Source organism: Motacilla alba, chromosome 1A, assembly GCF_015832195.1.
Source record: "Motacilla alba alba isolate MOTALB_02 chromosome 1A, Motacilla_alba_V1.0_pri, whole genome shotgun sequence".
Classification (NCBI taxonomy): Eukaryota; Metazoa; Chordata; class Aves; order Passeriformes; family Motacillidae; genus Motacilla; species Motacilla alba.
Window position 1 is genome coordinate 13,646,087 of NC_052031.1, and position 22,128 is coordinate 13,668,214.

At 36.6% G+C, this 22,128-nt stretch overlaps 1 protein-coding gene across 3 annotated transcripts in view; it reads right to left on the reverse strand.

Annotated features, from left to right (window-relative positions):
* Nucleotides 1-22,128, reverse strand: part of ATXN7L1 (ataxin 7 like 1) — a 111,139-nt gene that overhangs the window by 52,571 nt on the left and 36,440 nt on the right. The gene's annotated exons all lie outside the window — the stretch shown is intronic.

Genomic DNA, 22,128 nt, shown 5'->3' on the forward strand with positions numbered 1-22,128 from the left:
CGTTCTACTGAGGAAGAGTACAAAGCTCTGACGAACAAGTGGCACTTGACAGACACTCAGTTATGCTTACATTACCTTACAGATGAGACTATTGCCTCAGCAATCCCAACTTTTCACAGCAGCTCCTCCAGAAGCCCCCTAGGATTCTGGAGTCTTGTTTAATCTCTTGGAAAAATGAGGAACACTGGTTTACTTGAGAAGCCCCTTAGTCCTGCACAATCCACTCCTAAATCTATAAATGAGACTGTTAGTTTTGGAAAATTCTAGAAGGACTGACATATATCCATACTCTGAGATAGTGCCTTATTTTTTCTGCTTGTCATCTCCATTTATCAGAATTTGTCCATATTTGGGGCAGGGAACTCCATTCCCTTTCACTTGATTTCAGTCAGACATGCATAAAGCTTGCTCCATCCTACTCACACAGAGATTAATGACAAACAGGGTTCTCACCCCGTTCATTCTCTATCTAGCCAAGAAGGTGTTGTCCATATAGGTGTTAAAATGTATGCAAATCACATTTTAAAATCAGCTTCTAACAGTGTAATAAAAGAAAACCTACCCTTTCCTTTCTTAGGAAAACACCATCTTTTCAGAAAGTGTTTATTTAATGTCTAGCCCAGGATTTCTTATTTATTGGTCAGACCCCCTAGGTGTTCCTAAAGATCAGTTTGTCTTATTAAAGATGAACTATCATAACAACAAAATTAAGAATAAGTTATGTTTCAAATTTGAGCTAGACACAGCTTTCTTGCTGTAAACCTTCAAACCTAATCTAGGCAAGTTGAAGTACCAAGAAGTGATCCCACTGTCTTTCCAAAATAGCTAGAGTTAAAAATGTGCAATCATGTAAAACCCAGTATTTGTTCTCAGTTGCTTATAAATGACTTCAAACACTTGGGCACCTCACCAGTGCCATGGGTTCAGCAGTACCATTGCAGCTGGCTCAGGTACTTCACTTAGGTACACATCATGCTTAGGTACTTCTAGGATACCCAGTGAAACTCACCCAGCAAGGAACACACATTCCTCCTCCTCCTCCACTTAAACCTCAATTCATCAAGTGAGCTCATGGACACAACAAATCTTCAGTACTTCTGTCATGCAACTTTTTCCACTGCTCTATGTCTCTAAAAGTTTTTGAGTATTTTAGAATAATATTTACTAATTTAATAATGCTAAATGATACACAAAGAGTTAATGAATTCACAAGTAAAATATAAAAAAATGGTATTTCTTAAAGGAGCAATGCTGCTGTACCTTGAAGTGGTTTCTAAAGTTTATTACTTTTGTCCTGGAATACACACTGCTTCCTTAAGGTGTTACAGGGCCTCAAAAGTATCCTTTAACTTCCTATAGCAAACAAGAACAAATCTGTTGCTTGATGCGTGCAGTGATCCTCACGCCTTCATAAGCACCCTAACGTTATATTTCTTAGCTGTGAAATTCCACAATCACAGGTACTAGCTGGTATCTCTTACTGACTTAATTCAACTGATAATAAAGGGTTTATTTCAATTAGTCTCACATTAGAATCAGTGATTTAGATTTAAATTAAATTCACACAATTTTCACGTCCTGTGGGTATGCATGTTTTGACAGTACTGCAAAAATGTGCTGCAAGTTGCAAAGAAGTTGATTGAAACCGTCAAACCAGTATTTAATTGCTTGCTGACATGTACCTCAAAAATAGTCCAGAGTGGATTTATCTGAACATACAAAAGCACATGCAGAAAACACATTTTAATGACATCTCCATGCACTGAAGAAATACAGGTTTTATTGCTACATTTTTAATTCCTCAAACACCACAGCTTTTGCCTGTCATTTGCTGTATGACTACATGCATCACCTCAAAGTTCAAGAACTTTTTTCTATATAATGCATATTATAAAATAATACTTCCAAAATTAAATAAATATTAAAAAGAAGTTTTAAATATAAAAAATTCCTTACTTCTTTTGTTCTGATCCCCCGCCTTTGAAAATCTGTAATATCTGTGCAGTCTCATTAAATACATTTGCTCAGATAATGTACAAGAAAAGCAATTGATAAGCAATGTGTAAAGTTCACTAAGTTTCTGCAAAAACTTTATGCAATCTGTCATTTCTTCTCTTCTGAATTTGGTGCTGCAGAAGGCAATATTCTGGGCATGTAGTCCAGCAGTCCTCACCACTTTTCCCCCACTTAAATATAATTTTCTCTAATTTACAATTTTTACTTTAATCCTAATCAGTCAGTAAAGTTTTAGAGTTGTCTTCTAGACTTTCTATGCCTTTTGGTAATTTTAACAGGCTTACTTCACACATTAAAACCTACTCTTCACCACATCCCTCTTTAGGACTGTGAATTCCTGCTAGAGAAGAGCGCCTTTGGGAAAAGTAAAAAAAAAAAAAAAAAAAGGCATGTTGCCACCAATTCTTAGATCATAGAATCACAGAATGGTTTGGGGTGGAAGGACCTTAAAAGTCATCCAGTTCCAATTCACTTGCCATAGGCAGTGACACTTTCCACTACACCAGCTTGCTCAAAGCTCAAAGCTCAACCTGACCTTGAACACTTCCAGGGATGGGGCAGCCACAGCTTCTCTGGACAACCTGTGCCAGTGTCTCTCTGTATAGAATTTCTTCTAAAAGCTAATCTTAACCAGTCCTCTTTCTATTTGGAGCCACCCGCCCCGTTCTGTCACTACATGATTTTGTAAAAAACCTCTCTCCAGCTTTCCTGTAGCCCCCTTGGTACTGGAAGGTGCTCCGAAGTGTTGCCAGAACCTTCTGTTCTCCAGGCTGAACAGCCCCACCTTTCTCAGTCTGTCTACACAGCAGAGGTGCCCCAGCCTTCTGATCATTCTTTGTGGTCCTCCTCTGGATTTGCCCCAACAGGTCCATTTCCTTATGGTATTGAGGGCCTCAGATCTCGATGCAGTACTCCAGGGGAGTCTCCTGAGAGTGGACTAGAGGGGAAGAAGCACCTTCTTCAACCTGCTGCCCCCATGCTGCTTTTGATGCAGCCAAGGATATGGTTGGCAATATATCAGTCTAGTTTTGTCAACAGCCTGTAGGTACCAACTTAAAAAAAACCAAACCAAACCCTCAAATCTGAACAGACACAGCCCAGAAAATAACCACTTTAAGATAAATTCAAATGGTAAAACTTTCATCTTCAAGGTCAGGTGTCCTTTTCAAAATATATGCTTTTAAGATAATAGTTTAGAGAAGACAGGCAGAGCTGATTAATAATTAATTGTGGCTGCTGTTCCCCATGCAGGTGCCACTCTGAACTAAGCATTCTGAACCATGCTTTTGCCTTGCACCATCTCTGGCATTCACCTGCTGCCCTGATGGGTGAGCTTAGCTTGCTAAGCAGAAAACTAACCAAAGAAACAGGGAAAAGTTGCTAAACAACAAATAAATCAAAGTGAATAGCTTTCTCCTATTATTTGATAAGAAGTTGAATAGTGTCACTACAGGGTGAGATGAGCAGCAGGGAAGGAAGAGGATCCCTGGACTGGGTAGGAAGGGTGGGGTGTGAAGAAAATGCTCTGTCCTCTGTAGCACTGTGCCTTCAGATCCATTTGGGACACCCTGCCACAGTGATAGTCAACAGAGGTGCAGAAAGAGCACTGATGTCACCAACAGAGACAACATCCCAGAGAGATGATCATGTTTTAAAGCTACTGGAGGTTTTGCTGCTGTTGAAACAAGTTCTTGCTTATTTTAAAGGACCATGGTTGCCACTTGGTTATCAGTCCTTGCTGTAAAAGAGCACTTGCTGCACCTTGTGACCTGTGGCTGCTCTCACAGCTGAGTCTCCAACCCATCTTCTCATCCTTCAGAGTTTATTCTCACAAAACATCACTGGCCACTGTCCTATTTCAAACAGGGTTATTCTGGAAAACAACAGCAAGTGTGGTAGTCTGGAATCAACTGAGTGATACTTGTACCACACTGACTGGCCTTAGTTAACCTGTCTGCCTTCAGTTATGGCAGCAGAGAGGACATGACAAATACAGTAAGAATGAGTAACTAACTAAGATTTTGAGAAATGTGATGAGGGTTCTGTAGAGAACTGGATAAAAAAATGAGAGAAACTTCACTCACTATCTTTGTGTATTGTCATGAAATAACAAACCTTATTTTAAAGAATAAAACACTAGAAAAACTTACACCTGCTGAGCTTACTGACACTGCAGACCTACTTCATCAGTGACTTCTGCATATCTCAGAAGCAACTATTAGAGAATTAATACAGAGTATGAGGAATTTGTTGTAACTGTTCTCTATGACTTGGGACTCAACACTATTACAATATTAGTACCTTCCTTGAGAGACAAATACAGTTCATTAAAAAAATCTAATCCTGCCAATGAAAATTCTCTATATCTTAAAAATGAAAGCATTTTTCATATTTCATTTGTCTCAAAGTTTTCAAATAAAATATGAACTAGAAATACAACTGTTGTACTACTTATTTTCTCTCTTAGTTACTTAAGCCACATTTTATTAGTTAAAATAATTCTTAAAATAAAAGATTTAAGAAAAATAATCTCACTACATTAAAATTAAGTTCTACATTTAAATGAAGTTTCCCTATACCAAAATTGACAACATGGAAATAATAAAACATAGGTTGCCCATCAAAAGAAAAACCAGGGTGCAAGACAGTGTAAAACTGTTAGTAATGTTCATATGCAGCACAATCAAAGTGACTATTGCATTTCTTACAACACTATATGAATATTTCACACATCAGGAAAAGAAAAATCATGAAAGCAAGAGACATGAGGAAGCCTTTCAATAATGTAAGAACAAATGGATTACAATGTTAAAAAAACAAACTGCTACAAGATGAGACCTTTTCTGAAAATGGCTAATCCACATTAATAAAACCACTACTAAACATCACTGCAGGTAACAATTCACTTCAGATTAATATCACCTAAGCCAAAACATATTTTAATGTAACAGCATGGGTTACATTTTAAAACAGTTTAGTCATTTTAGCCATCAGCACAATCCAATGTTTCTAGGAATGCAAGTCATTTTTATTAGGCAGCCAGCTGCAGACACTTCTGGAACTAAAGTTCCAGAAAAACTGGGAAAATTACCATTCATATGCTTTCAAAATCTTCCCAAACATTTGAATGGAAGCTGTGTTTGAATGGCAGAAGTCAAACGATCTGGAAACCAGATTAAAGGAAACAAGTAGTGATTTATTTGCAGTGTATCTTTTCATTCCACATAAAAACGCTTGTGCTTAGTGACCAAGATTTGGTCCATACTTACAAGAAGACACTACTGCAATGATGTATTATGAAATAATCTTTGAAAAAAAATGAACTAGGAGCAACTGCTTTAAAGAATTACTTTCCTGCACACAGCATCAGGCAGTGATGACTAATGGGGAGAGGCGCTGCTTGGCCAGCTCAGTCCCACAGTGTGGGGGAGGCACTGCATACCAGGGAATGCTTGCAGGGAATGTGAAGCAGATACTCTTGTACTGCAGGGAGATAAACGGGGCAGTAAGAAATAAAGCTGCTCAGCCTTTCCTCCTGTAGTATTTTAAAAATATAATTAAAATAAACTGCTAAATTTCAGTGTACTCTTATGAAAATTCCCTTTATTTCCATATGTAAAGCTAATACTGAATGGGTTTCTTACACGTCAGTGTCGATACTGACTCACCTGAAGAAAATTAGGTCCAGGTCTCCATGTCCATTACACATGATAAAATGTGCAAAGCCTACATGATAAAATCTTAAATTTTGTAATAATACTGATTCTCAAACTTTCATCATTCTTCATATTTACAAGAAAATCAAACTGTTCAGGCCACAGTACAGCTTCCTGTACAATAGCTGGAAGCTGTCATTCTTCAATTCAAGCAAGTTATTAATTATTACAGCTTTACCCTGCAACACTTCTCATTAATATTTCTAGATGCTGTAAAGAAACTTGTTCTTAGTTTAAAAAGCAGAATTTAAGTTCTTTTAAATAGGCATACTTTTAAATAATAACAATAAAAAAAGACAATGTTTCAAAACTTCTAAGAATATTTTCAGATGATCTGAATGAGACACTTAATACATCCTATTGCTGTTTCTAATTGCATAAGAAGTAGAATTAGCTAATGTTATGTTGATCACACTTTATCCTCTCAAATATTAGAGAAGTTAGATGGAGGTTATTGGCAGAAACTTTGCAGACTTGGAATCCCCAACCCATTTCTCCCAAATAAGATCAGTACATACCCTGCTAAGCAATGGGATCTCGAAGAAGTCAGCTATACCTGCACATAACACGTGCTATAACCATGGTTCTGCTTCCACTTGCATGGCTCAATTATTTAGAATAAACAGACATTCCCCAAACTAACCATTAAATGGAATATTTTAAAACACAATTGGGACTAACCTGCATGGTTCAGCTGAAGCTGAGTTTTAAAGTGAAACAGATCAGAAAAAATGGGAAAAGCAAAGCCTAACAAGTAAAACCAGCTTAGGTCAACAATGATGCTGTTTCATCCAGTGTAAATGTCTTATGTGAATTGCACTAAAAAAAGAATCCTACTTGAAAGGGAAAAAAAAGGAAAAAAAAAAAAGAAGAAGGGTCAGACAGGGTGAAATAGAGCCTTTAAAAGCCTGGAACAATTTGCAACACAAATACTGAGGAGCAAGCAGCTTCCTCCTTGAATGAAGCAAGGGTCTGACCCCTTCCTGTGTCACAGTTATTATGCTTTCTGCTGGCAGTAAAATAAACATCAATTCTATCAGCTTTACAGATATGTGTGCACCAAAAAAGACACCATATTGTATTGCATCCAGTTTTAGAAGAGATAGAAGATGTATTTTAATGAGCATCTTCAGATCTTTGTTGCCTGAACTGCTCCATAACATTACTTGTGATGAAATAGTTCATAACCTAGACTTCATAAATAAATATTAGCTTCACTTTTTAAAGCAGATTCTATAATAACCTAAGAACACAAAATGACTGCTACAAAATTTACAAGAAAAACACATGAAGATCATGGAGAAAATGGTACCTTGGCAACTCATGCAACTCCATAGTATGCCTTATAATGGTGAGTTAAGCTACACTTTATGCCATAATTTCCTTCATAGACAGAAAATGCCCAGGTTAGATCTGCAGCTAACTGACTCTTACACAGACACCCACAAGTTTCAGATGAATATTTTAGTTGAAGCTATGACAATTGTAATGCTTTTTCAAAAATGAAAGTAGCAGGGAACCCCTCAAAATCCTGTCTGGACAGATCTGAGTGAAGCAGTTTACAATCTGCCACAGCTAAGGAAGAAAAGGCTGCAAAGTGAAGGTATGATGTGCTACTGCAGTAGAGGAGACAGTTGTGTTAGATCATACACATGTAAAAACACCACCTGTTTTACCTGTTTAACAATTGATATTATGCAACTCTGACTGCAGTCAGCTGGCATTTGTATATCCTCTGCCCATTAGTCAGACTTTTTCAACAGATCATTCTAAGTGTTAAAGAAAATAATTTCATTGTATTTTCTTTTTTCTGTTATATGTATGTTTTGGGGAAGAAAAAATAAGGTCAGTCCAACCCCAAATGAAACATTAAAGTCTAAAACAACAAAATCAAGACATTAGGCAATTCTAAAATGACATTAAACTAAGTTTAAAAAATTGAAAATATTTCTGGTTTATGGAGCAAACTATGCTGCAAACTATAGAACAAAACATCAATGAAATATAAATAGTTAAAACAAAGTCTTGCATTGAATTAGATGGATTTGAGTGTTCAGTGGAATGCATTTGTTTCTATAGCTTTCCTTTTTAAAGTGTGGTACTTGAAGCTCTATGTATCATTCATTTGAACTTTGTTTCACCTCAGCAATACCATCTTGCTAGAATTGTCACTTTCAAATCGAAGTTAAAAGACAAAATTAAACACGAGTTATTTTCTTCTGGAGTGCTTCTGGTACAAATGCTTGCAACAACTTCGTAATTCCTTCACATAACTGCATCACATGATAAGCCACTGGAAATAAAACTGTCCTAGGGATACTGAGTACCTTGGATCCCTCTGCAGATGAAAGCAAAGCAGAAGCTGACTTCAGCTTTGACACGTTTCACTGACACAGATTTGAACATGCAAAGAAGAAACACAATTCACCGCCTCCTGTCTGCATTTCCAAAATCTTCTTTTGTACCTTGACTTTTCATCACACAGAGCATGAACAGGCCACTCACAAGTTCAAGATAACTGGGCATCCTCAAATTAGGGCATAAGCAAAAATTCAGCTTCTTTCCCTTATGCCTCCCTCCAGCTATTCACTCAGAGTGCTAAGAGAATCCCCATGAGAAAGCAGGAAAGTACATGGATGAACACTGGCATGAAGTGTCAAAGGGGAACAACCTCAGAGCATGCATAGGCAAGTATTTTCACTTGACCCATGCTAACCATAAGATAAAATCTTTTCAATTGTCTGTTTCTAAGAATTCCTGAATTGGAGGATGGCTGAATAAGTATCACAGTGATCTCAAAGCTACTAATGTCTATGAGACATGGTAGTTCAGTCTATGTGGTTTTGTTTCTCTAATTTATGAAAATAAACTATAGTGAAAGCTGTGACGGTAACATGGACTGGATATGCAAATATCCTGACCTGTCCCTCTTCCTAGTTCCAACAAAAAAACCCCAAAACCCTGCTAAATGTGTTCCTTGCTGCAGGATTGCCATTGACCTTTCATTATTGTTCCTTTGCATTTGAAAAGACAGGCTAATTTTGAGTTACTTTTATTTCCAATCTGTCAGATCATGTTTATGGAGCAGTAGGGATCTGGGACATGGAAGAGAAGAAAGGCCAGAATACTCCAGTTCTTCCCATGGCTGTCTAACAAACACTGGTTGAAGTGTTCATGACTCCCAGGATTCCAAGCTAGAACATGTGAACTCTGACACTGGGATCGTGTGTAACAACCTCAGGCACCTCCTCCTTCTGCTTCTGGGAGACAATATAAAGGGTTTTTCGTTTTTTGTCATGGTTTGTTTTTTACCCACCTCCCCCCTCCTTCCACCTCTGCAAGAAAAAGACTCTGACCTCAACATGGCAAGAGTTAAAGGGCATCTGTATTATTATCAAGCCATATGTTAGGGAATATTGAACTCAGCGTATGTATAGCCCATAGCTCTCTACTGGAACAACTGCACATGAATGATGTCATGGAATTGTAAGGGAACCTCAGGTTTTGTCAACCCACTCACTGCTGCTAACTGCTGCCTGAACATTTGGCCTGTCCCCAAAATTATTTTATATTCACAACTCATCAGTAGTTATCACTGGACCTGTAAACACAGCAGCTGATATAATGTGGCTTTTCGCCCTTGAATATCAATATACAATCCTCTGACAATTTTGTAACTGCCTTTGTTTCTACTTTACAATCAGCTACTTTGGCTTGGTTCAGAGAGTGGATTCATATTTAAAATTCTGACAGAATAATAAGTATTTCTAAATATATTTTCTTATTAGAAAGCCACTTAGTGCTAGGTCTTTAAACAAGACAAAGTTGGTGAAAGGGAGATGACTAGTCCCCTGATTAAAGCACTCACCTTCTTGTAATCTGTCTGAACCCAAATCTTCCCCTCTTCATAAAAGATCTTTGACAAGGATAAAGCCTTGTGAAGGGTGTTAAGGAGTTGTTCTCTCTCCATCCTGCTGAAATTATTTCAGCCTTTCATAAACACATTTCCTGAACCACAGATTGGATGCCAAGTATCTTACTTGTCAAAGTTAGGGATGAATCCCCCCTCTTACTCTGTTCAACTGCTGTTATCTTATGCTAAATAAAAACACCAAAAGGAAAGAAGAACTCAGTGTGGACTTGAACTTGTGTTTTCCAATAGCAGAAGCCCTCAGTCTGCAGGTAATTCTGTTCCTCTCAATCATTTGCATTCCTTTTCCATACAAAACATGCAACAGGAGAAGCAGGCAAAGCCTCACAAGCAGAATTGTTCCACCACACCCTGGCAGATGAGATACCCCAATTGTCATTAGCATTTCTTTATGGAAAGAAGAAAAAAAAGACCTATCAACACCAGGCAGCCTGCTTAAGGCTCAATTCAACTCCCCTCAGATTTGGGAAGAAAAGTGTAAACAGAATGTCCCACATTGCACATTAACTGTTCTAATCACCACACCAGTGGCTAAAGGAACAGAAAGAATTTTGCAGACTTAGAACTTAATTTCCTCTGGGTTTTTTTGTTTTTGTTTTGTTTTGTTTTTGTTTGTTTTTGTGGGTTTTTTTTCCCCAGTGTCTTAAAAGAGATTTTACCTCAGGTCAAGTGCAACAATTCACCTTTACGGGCATGGAAATTATTTTGGTAAGAAAATCAGAGAAAGATCTGTTACGCTCAAGCCATTTTTTAATGGGAAAAACCTCTGTGTTTTATTCTTCAGCATACCATAGGGAAAATATCCTATTATTTTACCAATTTTATCTACTCAGGAAGTGGTAATAAGCCACTCCCTAGCAGTTACTACAGAATTAAGGCTACAACTGCATTTGGGGTGCAATGGACAGGTCAGGCAATGTATGTGAATACACAGAGAAATGCATACACATAGACACTTATGCACAAATAAAACTTTGCTTTGCTTATAGTCATGACAAAATTTATCTTTATGGTCCAGATGCCCCAAAGGATTTAGAAAACCCATCTCCAACTGAGACAGTGATTTGACACAAGAGAAATCCAACTGACAGTCTCCTTAGTCATCTAAGTGAAAGGAGACCATGTATACACATTTCTTTAAGTACAGATACCTGCTGTTGAGGCAGGATGCTGTTGCAACCCTCACCCAAAGGCTATAGAACAGGCCAAGGAAAAGAGGGTAAAAACAGTCCTCAAAGAAAGAATTTAGCAATGACATACAGCAAGAGCCTGTATTAGTGCCTGAACTATTCAGCATATCCAGAAATTATTGAAAAAATGTGGTGGTCAGTGAGAGAACAAGATCTTTGGTATATAATTATTTAGAGTATTAAAGATGAAAATCAACAGATTGCAGGAAGACCTAATACTGACCAGTGTAATAAAATAGTATATGAAATTCTATGTAGAGAAACGTAAAGTGACAGACATGGAAGAAGAAAAGTATCTTCACTTTATATATAAAATGATGGTCTTTCAATTATAATTACACAGTAATGAAACACTGGTCTTGTAACTGTTCTATGAAATTATCATCTCAATGATTTGTGGTGGTCACAAAAGCAAAACAAATGTCAGCAAGGAATACAGCACATCATGCCACTGCTTCCATACCTTCAAAAATTGTTTAGAAGAGTTAGGCAAGATATAAAAACACATAGGAAAGACACAGGGAGTTTCCACAAGTTTCCACAGGGAGTTTCCACAAGTGACAATTTGGACTTGTCAAACTGGATGAGTGATGACAGAGGAGAGTTACGGTGTACATTTATTATGAACACGGACAGGAAATGATAATTTGTTGCTGGTTCAAAAACAAATCAAAAAGTGAGGTATTTCTCCTCACAGTGTACAGCTAAGTTTTAAGAATCCTTTCCAAAGGACCATATAGCTCTCAAGTTTCCATTAACTTCAAAAAACCCACTGTGTCAACAGAGTTGTTTAGCAGCACAGTGACAAATACCAGCTTTGCTGCACCATTTCTATACTCATTTAACTAAACATGCAGTTCTGCCCTGTGCCCTTCCTCACAGACTTATCTGTCTGGTCATGACCATGCCCTTCCTGCCCATGCAAAAATGCTGAAACTTTTACTGCTCATGTCAGCATTCTTGCTAAATACATCTGGTATTAGACAGTGATATAAAGATTTATTTAAACTTCAAACAAATCCTTTGCTGTCCTGGCCAAATTCAAAAGCATTACTTTGAACCACATTTTATAGTCTTCATCTATCTAGAATCACACAATGAGAAACACTTGCTTTCAGGCTCATTAGGACAAGAACAATACTTACACAAGATACTTCCACAGAGAAAGCCCAAAGAACACACAAGGATGCACTGGTCTCCACAGCTCCTGCAGTCCTGTCACCATCATGTACAACCTAAATCTATCTGAAAAATCTATAATCAATGTAGACTTTTACAGTATTGTTGGCCAATTACTGACTCAAGTATCAGCTTGCACAGATGTATTCCAGCTTCAGTATTTTTGGGTAGAAGTGGCTCTGAAAATAGACTCCTCCCTGTCAATCCTAACCAACTGAATTAAAAAAGTGAAATAGATTTTCAATTACCGGTCTCAAACCTAAAACATGAAACTACACTTAATTAAAAAAAAATTTAAAAAATCAAACTTATCTCGTTACCCAATTAGCAAAGCACAACATCAATGATGTACTCATTAAAAGAATACCTTATAAAACAGAGGGAACAAACTGAAAGAATGCGTATCAAATAATGATACATTAATGCTTGCCTTAAATACATTTCTCACATGCAATGCTTGATATTTCATATAAAGATGCTATTAGTTATACTTCACTATATTAGTTATACTTAGTTATATTAGTTATATTCACTATTAGTTATACTTCACTCGCAGAGCAGATGCTAGGCATGATAAAAGTATTTTGCAGAAACAAGAATCTGCCCAAAAAAGCAACTGGAAAAATATCTTATTTCCCAGAACACTAATCAAAGAAAATGTTCCTAGTTAACAGTATCACTAATCTCACAAACATAAATAGTTAAAGAGGCAAGTTTTCTAAATTTTATTTAGGCATCTTAACAACAGGTAGGTTTCGGAGAAGAAAGCTAAATCAAGTTTTTAAAAATTGATCATAATGAAAATATGCATGCATTAAAGTGAACCAATAGTCTATCATCATTTGTGTATCATTTTAAACATTTTTTTCTTACTGCATCATGAGTAATATAGTTTTTTAATCTTGCTAAATGAATACAAAAAATTTATTATGAAAACAGAAGCCTACAGTGTGTCTAACCTACCTGCAGTAATAGAACAAGACCTAATTCAATATTTTACATTTTAATGTGACAATTATTACATTAATATCACCAGTTAAAGATAATAGTAATAAGCCATTAAGATAATTATATGAATCACTAAAGGGGTATGAAATGGGAAACACAAGGAGCTTCAGACATATTTGAAATGATGAGAACTTTAAGTACAGCATTGTATGCCCACAAATAAAATGTTTTGAATAGATTTGACACTAGTCAGGTACCAAGAGGTTGTGTACTATTATTACAATGAAATAAACAGAACTCAATAGATTTTTAAACATGGGGATGTGACAAACATGTTTGCATACTAGATGAAAAAAATATTAAAATAATTAGAAATATTTTTTTTTAAAAATAACAGGTATACAAAATCTAGGATAAATGTTACTACTGAAAACTGTGGGAAAAGTAATTTGCAAGCCTTGTACTAGTGAGTTTATCACAGCTGAGGTTTCCCTCTACCAAAATTAAGAAGTTTTTTTTGAAACACCAAATAAAAAATTATTTCTTCATGAAAGGCATTTAATGCAACTACTTCCAGCTTGACAAAAAAAATAAAGCTCTTGAAATACAGCCCAATATTTAATTTAATTGCTCTCCATTGCATACCTACGAATGAGGACACAAGACTACCCTGTCATCTGCCTGCATGCCAATGGAATTTTTGTATTCCTCATTACACCCCAAGTGGCCTGTAGATGTTAGAAAGGCAACACAAACATTGCTGGAAAGAAGCACTTCAGCCTCTCAGAAGCAGTACTTCCAAAAACTTATAAACTGCCATTCCAGTTTTCTGAGCACTCACCGGTGTCCACAACAAGGCAGCTGTGAGGGCCACAGCTGTATTCTGTATTCTGGGGTCATCCAGCCTCCTCCCAGGCCCACTTCACCAGCTCTGAAGGAAGCCCTTGAACGCCCAAGACAAGCTGCAGCTCCAGCCCCACCTGCCAACTCTGCAGGCTCAGCAACCACAACTCATGGCACAGGAGATGTTCAGCTGCCAGAGAAGACACTACCCCAAAAATGTGCTACTGCTTATGCAAGGAAAAGCCCAATAATTAATAGACAGGTATCAACTTTATGAGCCAGCTTACAGAAAAAGTTAATACCAGGACAGTAAGACAGCTTTGCAAGAAAATGTTTCATGATAACACAGTAGAAATTGCTACATTCAGAAAATTAACTAAACCCAAAATATTCAGACAACTACTTAAAGTCATGGTCAATGGGGAGGGCTACATACAGACATGACTTCTACAGACTTGAAATGGAACTTACAATATATGATAGTAGCTAACTGAAATGTTAATTACCCTCTGTAAAGTAAACACTATTGTGTATGTAAAGTGAAACACTATTACCAAAAAAATCCTACACCTCACACTAAAAAACTCTACCATATCTTTTTTGTCTAATCACACGCAGGAAGTACAAAGAGATAACAGAGAGACAAGACTTGCTGTTAACACTTCTATAGTTCTGATTGCAGTGGAGAAGCATTGACTTCTTATTTGGGTATCTGGCAAATTCAGGTTCCACTTCAAATTTTCTCTTTTTAGAATATAACACAATTTAATATAAGAAGGAATTTGATCTTGCTTATCTTTTACTCACCAAAACACCTCCAAACAGTGACTTAAAAAACCTCTTAATTCTGTTTTGGACTTTGTCTAGGAATAGAACCATAAAGTCTTTATAAAATTATTTTAAAAACATTCCTTCTGTAAGATGGAAAGCATCCACCTTACTCAGTAAGACATGCTATGGAAGACTTCAAGCCAAATACTCCAAATTTTAACTTTGTCAGGTTTTTACAGATTATGACAGAAAATTTTCACTAATTTCTCTCCTTTCTCCCACTATCACAATCCCCATCCCTCCACCAATGAAGCAGCTGAAAGACTGATGCACTAAACACAGCCCTGTAAATAATAGTATGTAGGAGATTAAACTTAAGCCTAATGCTACAGTCAACCTTCAACAGCTGAGTTCTATTAATGGACACTCCTTAAAAGAAAGCCTTATTGGTTACTATTTAAAACTACAACTCTATTAAAATCTTCACTGAAAGAAATTACATGTGATACATATTGCCCATCACAGCCATAACAACACCACCCAGTGCAAGTATGCATGCATCATTTACCACAACTTATCCAAAGTAAAAAAAACACAAAAGGGTTCACTAATCAAATACTGTCAATGACTACACAATGTGAAAGAGATGAGTTAATTTATAATGGTAGGGATTATGTGTAAACTAGACTAGTAAGATTTCCAGTGCACTGAAAAGCCAAGTGCCATTACTATTCTTTCAATCTCCTTCCTATGTGGATTTATTTAAGATCAGCATTGTAAAATTACAGCACAGTCAAGGCACTGTAAAGAACTTAATAGAAAACATCAGGGGAAAAGACAATTAACTGCTGTTTCACTTTGAGACTTCAATTTCATGCACAGGATCAGAAATATGGGGAGGGTGTGTAGGTTAGTATGCTGAATAGCAACTGCATACATGCGTGGCATTCTGTTCACTGCTGAATGTTTTCTCCTGTTGAATACTTACTGCTCTCCAATGCACAGTCCTTTGAGATTCAACACTCCAAAGTGTTCCTGCTTTCTCATTTAAAGAATCTTTTGAATTAAAAAAATTGCAATTATTGATACATCAACTTAAGGCCAAATTATCTGTGGGAAGTTGTCAGCTACCTATTTACACTACTCGTTGACCTTGTAACTCTTCATGTATCATATCTATTTCTATATCTGAACTTCCCTGTTTTAGGCTCTGTCACTGATGATGAATTAGTAACAAGAAAGAAAACAATTTGAGCAAAAGATGATAGTAGAAAATACAAAAAAAAAAAAAGCCAACCCTATCCAATATTATGCCACTCGCTTCTAAGGAAACAGGTCAGCAGGTCTGAACACAGCTCCACTTTTAATCCACATGCTAGACTAAGTAAGGAAAGCACAACAAACTCCTCCAAGCCTTGAGCAGGTCTCAGCAACCTGCCAGGTGAAGACACATTATGTTGCTGTTGTTCTGAACATCAGATGCACATTTTTCAGTCCCATCACAGTCCTTCCCTTTGATCTGGGTGTTACTTTCTACACTCAGGTTCACTTTGTCTGATACATCTCTGCTTCAAAAAGCATGCGGTGTCTTGCTTTAGCCTGGGTTATCCTGGGTGTGTTTTCCTCTCTCAGGAGGTGGAAGGTGAGAGAATAGCTCCTAGGTACTAAATCCAGATCGCTTGCTTCCTGGACAAGTAAGTACAGAGAAGAAAGGATTTTGTTGTCATTTTTCTTGAATGACATGATCTTGTCAATATATCTTTCAATGAAATTATAAAAAAAGCCCAGGACTGTTTGCAGTCCTCAATGAGCAGACTAGCCAATACAGAAGTGACCAACACTCTCATACATACCAGCAGCTGTGAGGGATTTTTCTTTATTTTATCATTAGAATCAAGTATTGATTGCCTTTTTTGCAGCTAAGTGCTTTTCTGGCCAGACTCTATCAGCAGCTAGAATTTAAACAAAGTAAGATTTTGTAACAGAATGAACAAAGCCAGAAATTTGCATTTTTGTACCTGTTCAGAGCCTCAAGAATTGCTGACAGTCTAAAATATGTCAGTCCAAGAATATATAAGGAAAAAGATGGATTCAAAGAAGTGCTGGTTTAGTTTTCCCTCTTCAAGGGTAATACATGCTTGACCTGGATATGAATGTATTTGACTACTCCAGGAATGGTGCAAAAGATGGCTGGTGACCCCAGTTTCAGTGTCTGCCATTATGCTGGGCTTGGAAATCTTACAAGGACATGGACATGACAGACCCACATGTACCACTGCAGGAACTACAGCTGAGATTTTCACCACTGACAGAAGACAGAGCTTTATGCTTCTGGCTGTACTTCTGCCTTGAGAACAAGATTTCTGATAGAAAGACTGTAAAGCTACCAAAAGTTTGTTTTGGAAACAAGGGGTTTCTGATTTAGAGCAATGGAAATTAGAGTGTCAGACAAAACCAGTGTATCCTAGGCAGTCACATAAATAAAAATATACATATAAGGTACATAAAACATTCAAATCCATCTTCCTTCTGTCCCTACCCCTACTAAAGGAAAAAACTGAATCCTGTTAGTCTAGCTGCTACTTTTTCAAGTTTTAAAAAGAAGTCATAGGGACGAGACCAATTTTTATTATTTATATTTTTTAATGCAGTGAAACCTAAACATGTGACAAGTAGAAAGTTATTTAATCAATAATGATACCATAGAACAAGTTTTGACACGGCTAAGAATAAAGAAAATCACAGTAACAGGAAAATAACTCAAAATGTAATTGCCCTTTAAGGGCAAAAAAGGGTCTCTGATAAAAGGCCAAATGCAGGGAATAAAGTATTAACAATTACAAATCCCCAAACAGTTGTATTTAATAAAAACCAAGGTACTGAATAATTGAAAATATACAAACAGAATAATCTGTCAAATATGACACTCACACCTGGATCTTCCCTATGCAAGAAAGATGCCAACTAGTAATGCTCAAGCTAGTATTAAAAAATCCAATCATTCTTATTAATACTTCAAGTTCAGCCTTCTTGTCTTTAATCATGGTTCATTAAATTGTAGTGCACTACAAGCACAATGTAAAATAGCTAGTCTGAGTAATTCAAAATATATAATCTCTCTCAGGAAAATACTTATGATATGGAAGGCAAAATTATTTATTTATATTCTTCAGTGCTCCATTACTTTTTAGCTTGCTTTCCTTTTAAATGACACTCACACAGCCAAACAGAAGGATAAAAAGGAAATATCCTTTTGCAACTTTCATGAGGACATGAAGATATCAATCCAAGGATATATAACTCAGAAGTAATGAAAACGAAGTGTAGGTTTTTTTTCTTTTTATAAGGAATAAGAATTTCTACTCCTTAATTTGAAGCCTGTTAAAAGAAACTTATAGGCAGGCAGGATAGATATCAACAAGCCTCCAGTAAAGAAGTTATCAAAAAAAAAAAAGAGGTAATTTCTCCTTAATGAAGGAAAACTGGTTTCCTCTGTATGCTACAACTTCATCAAATGGGGATCTTAACTATTCAATTAATTAAGACACCATCCACAGCTTTGGGATTGGGATTTCTGGAACAGGAAACTGTTCCAGAGCATATGTGGAAGTTCCCTTTGATGGTTATACTGCTGCTATTGTTTAACCAAACTGCATTATTTAGCTTGGCTAATTCACCTCTTCCCCCACCTCATCCCCCCCAACTTTTTCCATTTTTTAACACTATCCCATCATTAATTAGTTTGCTCACAGTGTAAGTCAAGATGTCTTGACAAGCTCACTAAAAGTACACTGCTTGATCCTCACTGTGCCAGAGCTACATTTTATGAGAGGTTTTCCTTTTAACTGGGAAAGACCAAAGTTAACAAGACTATTAATGTACAAAACACAAAAAAAATAACCAGAACTGTATCTGATGCTCTTTAGTCTAGTAAAGCACAATGCAGTATAAGAACATGAAGCTTCAATCTTTCTGGTGCCAAAAGAAAATGGAAATGTCTCCTGGGAAATGGTACGGGCTGCCATCTTCACCAGCATTTAACAAGGACACAGAATTAGAGTTAACAGAAGTCAAAGGGACAGAGTTAAGCACAGACTGCCAGCCTAAAAGTCTCCTAGAAAACAGATGGACAAAAAAACCTAAACAAACATCAAGAACATTATCATACTTCAGTGTCGTACTATGGCACAATATTTTGATGTTCCAAGAAGTGATCTTCATTGAGGTTGGCATTTGAGAACAAATTCAAATTTTCTGAAAATCAAAATTACAATTCCTTACATGCCAAGTACACTCAGGAATGCTACAAGCTGCATATCCAGACTGACTTCTTACTTCAAATTACTTTGTGAAGGAATAAATACAACTACATGTTCATACATTAAAAATAAAAAAATAAATCCAAGATACTGTAAAAGTATCTTGAGTATCTTTTGAGTAACAAGAAGTTACTCAAAAGAAATGGCTTCAGAAGCAAACACCACAATTTCTACTCTATTGTTGATGACATTATGATATACTATTTTATAAGTGCACAATAATACCAAACAACCTCAAGAACTTATCTGATTTACATGGTTTATCCAGCAGCCTATAACAACAAGTCTCTTCCAGGTAGGCTTACATCTTATATAAATGAATGGTTTAATACTAACAAATGGTATGTTTATCCTGAAGATGCAAGGATGTGAAACTACCGTTAAAAATAGCTCAGTATTTCTGTGATTTTCAGGCTAGAAGAGATCTGTTACTTTGCAACACCAAGCTCTGTGATGTGTTCACTACATATACTCTCGAGCCCAGCAAGTCAGTCCTGTAATTAGCCAGATCTCTTCTTTTACCTTCCTGATTTCTACTGCCTAAGGTTCTATGATGCACTGCCTGCTATTAAAAATAACTTGAACCGCAACCAGATTTTTCTTTTTTTTCCTGCTTGATATTCCAGGAATCAAACCCTTAAAACAACATCTGCCTCTATAATATTCACAACTTTGCAGAGCCATCAACAAGGATGGCTGCCACATGTCTGAAATCAGAGGCAAATGAAACAGTGGGTCTTCTTACACTCTGGAGAAAGGCAGAAGCCAGCAAGGGCTCAAGAGAAGTGTTACAAAAACCTTTGCTAAACTAAAGCATTCCAGCGCTGCTCCGAAGCCAAGACCTTCAAGTCACAATGCAGGGAACCTAGAAACATAAAGCATGTGCCTGGCATGGACCTAATTTCTTACTGAGAGGATATGGATTGGATCTTACCAGGGATATTAGCAACAAACCACACTTTGTGGGAGATTCTGGGATAGATCTCTACAAGCCCTTGTCAACAGCAATAAAGACTCCCCATGACACAACCTCCAAGAGCCAAAAAACCAGTAGTGCCTTCTAATCCTTTCTCATTCCATTGTCCGTACTCCAGCCTTGAAGCAGCGATTCAATACCTGTAATAATGCATTTTGTGGTAAATGTGATAGTCTAAAACATCTCAAAGTCTACTGACAGACTTGCCTGGCATCACTGAATTTAAAAGCATTCTGCTGCATCCTCTAATTAAAGAAAGTCTGATCCACAAAAATGAATGTGTCTGAAGGTGATAAAACTCTAAATAGAACAGAAAATGAAATAATGCTGCTTCAAAGAAGAGCTCTGTGCAGCCAGAATCAATGTCTCAAATGAGGCCTGGTCCAGGCCTTTCTCAACAGACTACTGGAACCATAACACATCCAGCAAAAAATTATTCAACTACAAGCAGTTCATGGTTGATGTGTTTTCTATCAGGAGATTTCTATAATTTCCTAACCAGATAATGCAACTACAGATCAATTAATAACATCTCTGTGTAGGTCTTCTTTAAATCTTACTAATTTCTAATGAAAACGATAAATTAGTAGATGCATTTCACATATATGAGTATTTTTAACAGATTACTTTTAAAAAAATAAATTATTAGTTATTTTATAACAATTCATGAGACTTTGAAGAGACCTTCTATCTTCTAAAATTTCTTTTATATTTTAGTACATTACCTCTATTGTTTCTTCATTAAAAAATAATTTATTTATATATTTAAAGCCCTTTCACAGGCCCTTCAGTAATATTCCAGTATACCTTTTCTGAAACAAGTCTGACTAGATTAAGTACAATCTTCCAGACTTCTGGTCAATTATTTTCAGTATTCTCTGGGGGTTTTTTTAACACAATACAGTTTTTTTCCAAGTCTTTATTGACCTTAGGCTCTTCAATCAAGCAATTCATAACTTATCATTCAATCACCCAGTGTGAAAGAATTGCTCTAATGAAGATGAAGTAAAGGGAATAGTAAAAATAATGGAGTAATGGAGAAAAGAGAAAAACAGAGTAACTCATGGGATCTTTGTAGTTTCCATGCATTACACTAACACTGATGGCAATACATTACTTACAAAGAGCTCAAAAATCCTTTCTAACACAGAGGAATTTACTCTCATCTAGAAGTAACATTATTCTATGCACCTACTACCTGAACACAGGACCAGCTCTCACACTGCTCACCAAACCAGGTTAATGCCCAGGAAAGAGCTCAGCTCTGGAAGGCCACAGCTCCTGAAGCACATTTTATCCAGGCACGAGTTCCATGTTTATGTACCCACTGTACCTACAGCCACATGCAGAGAAGCTTTTCTGTTACTGAAACAATCATAAGATACCTGAAGCTGGGCAGAAAGGAACCATACAAGACTAAGGACAATAAACACATTGTGAAAAAAATAGCATGATGGCTTGTTAACACACTGAAATCAACACCTGTCCCCACCATTACATTAATAAGCTTTTTTCACCCTAGAAAACACTTCTAGATCTTTTCTCATTCACTGGATAGAAAGCTGTGTTTCACTATAACCATTTTTTCATAATTATTTCAATCTAGGTCAAAGCTGGTGGCCAGTCTTAGAACTGCCTCCCAAGGTGAATGCAGTTACTCCTGGTTTGTTGTTGGCAGTCTATCCATACAAACACAACCCGGTATTCTGGCAATATGTCTTTAAAAGTAAATAAACTCTTTTTCTGTCCACCCCACTTACATTTTTCCATTACTGAGTTGCTTTGTTGCCAAAAAAAACTAAAAGAGGTACAGGATATGTGTTTACTTGTATTTAGACAAGTAAATCTTCCTGGGCTATTCTTTTTCGTAATGTATTTCATTGATTCCATCCTCAGTAGTAGCTGCCTTTCATTATTATGCAATCACCTTCAAATTATTTTGAATAAACTAAGTTTTATTGAACCTCATACAAAGCTAGCTAGTCCAGTCACTCTTTGCACACCTTAAAAAATAACAAAACAACAAAAAAATCACCACAGAAACAAATCACTGGACAAATAACAAATAAACCACTAGAGAAGTAATAAATAAACCAGATCTTGGGATGAAGTTTTTCAGAAATAATTGAAAGTAGTTTGTTAATCAACACCAAAAATTTCTAACTGGAGTAATTCTGCTTTCAAATAGTCAACATAAAAATCATCACCTTGTTGTCATACTAACTGAGAAATTAATATA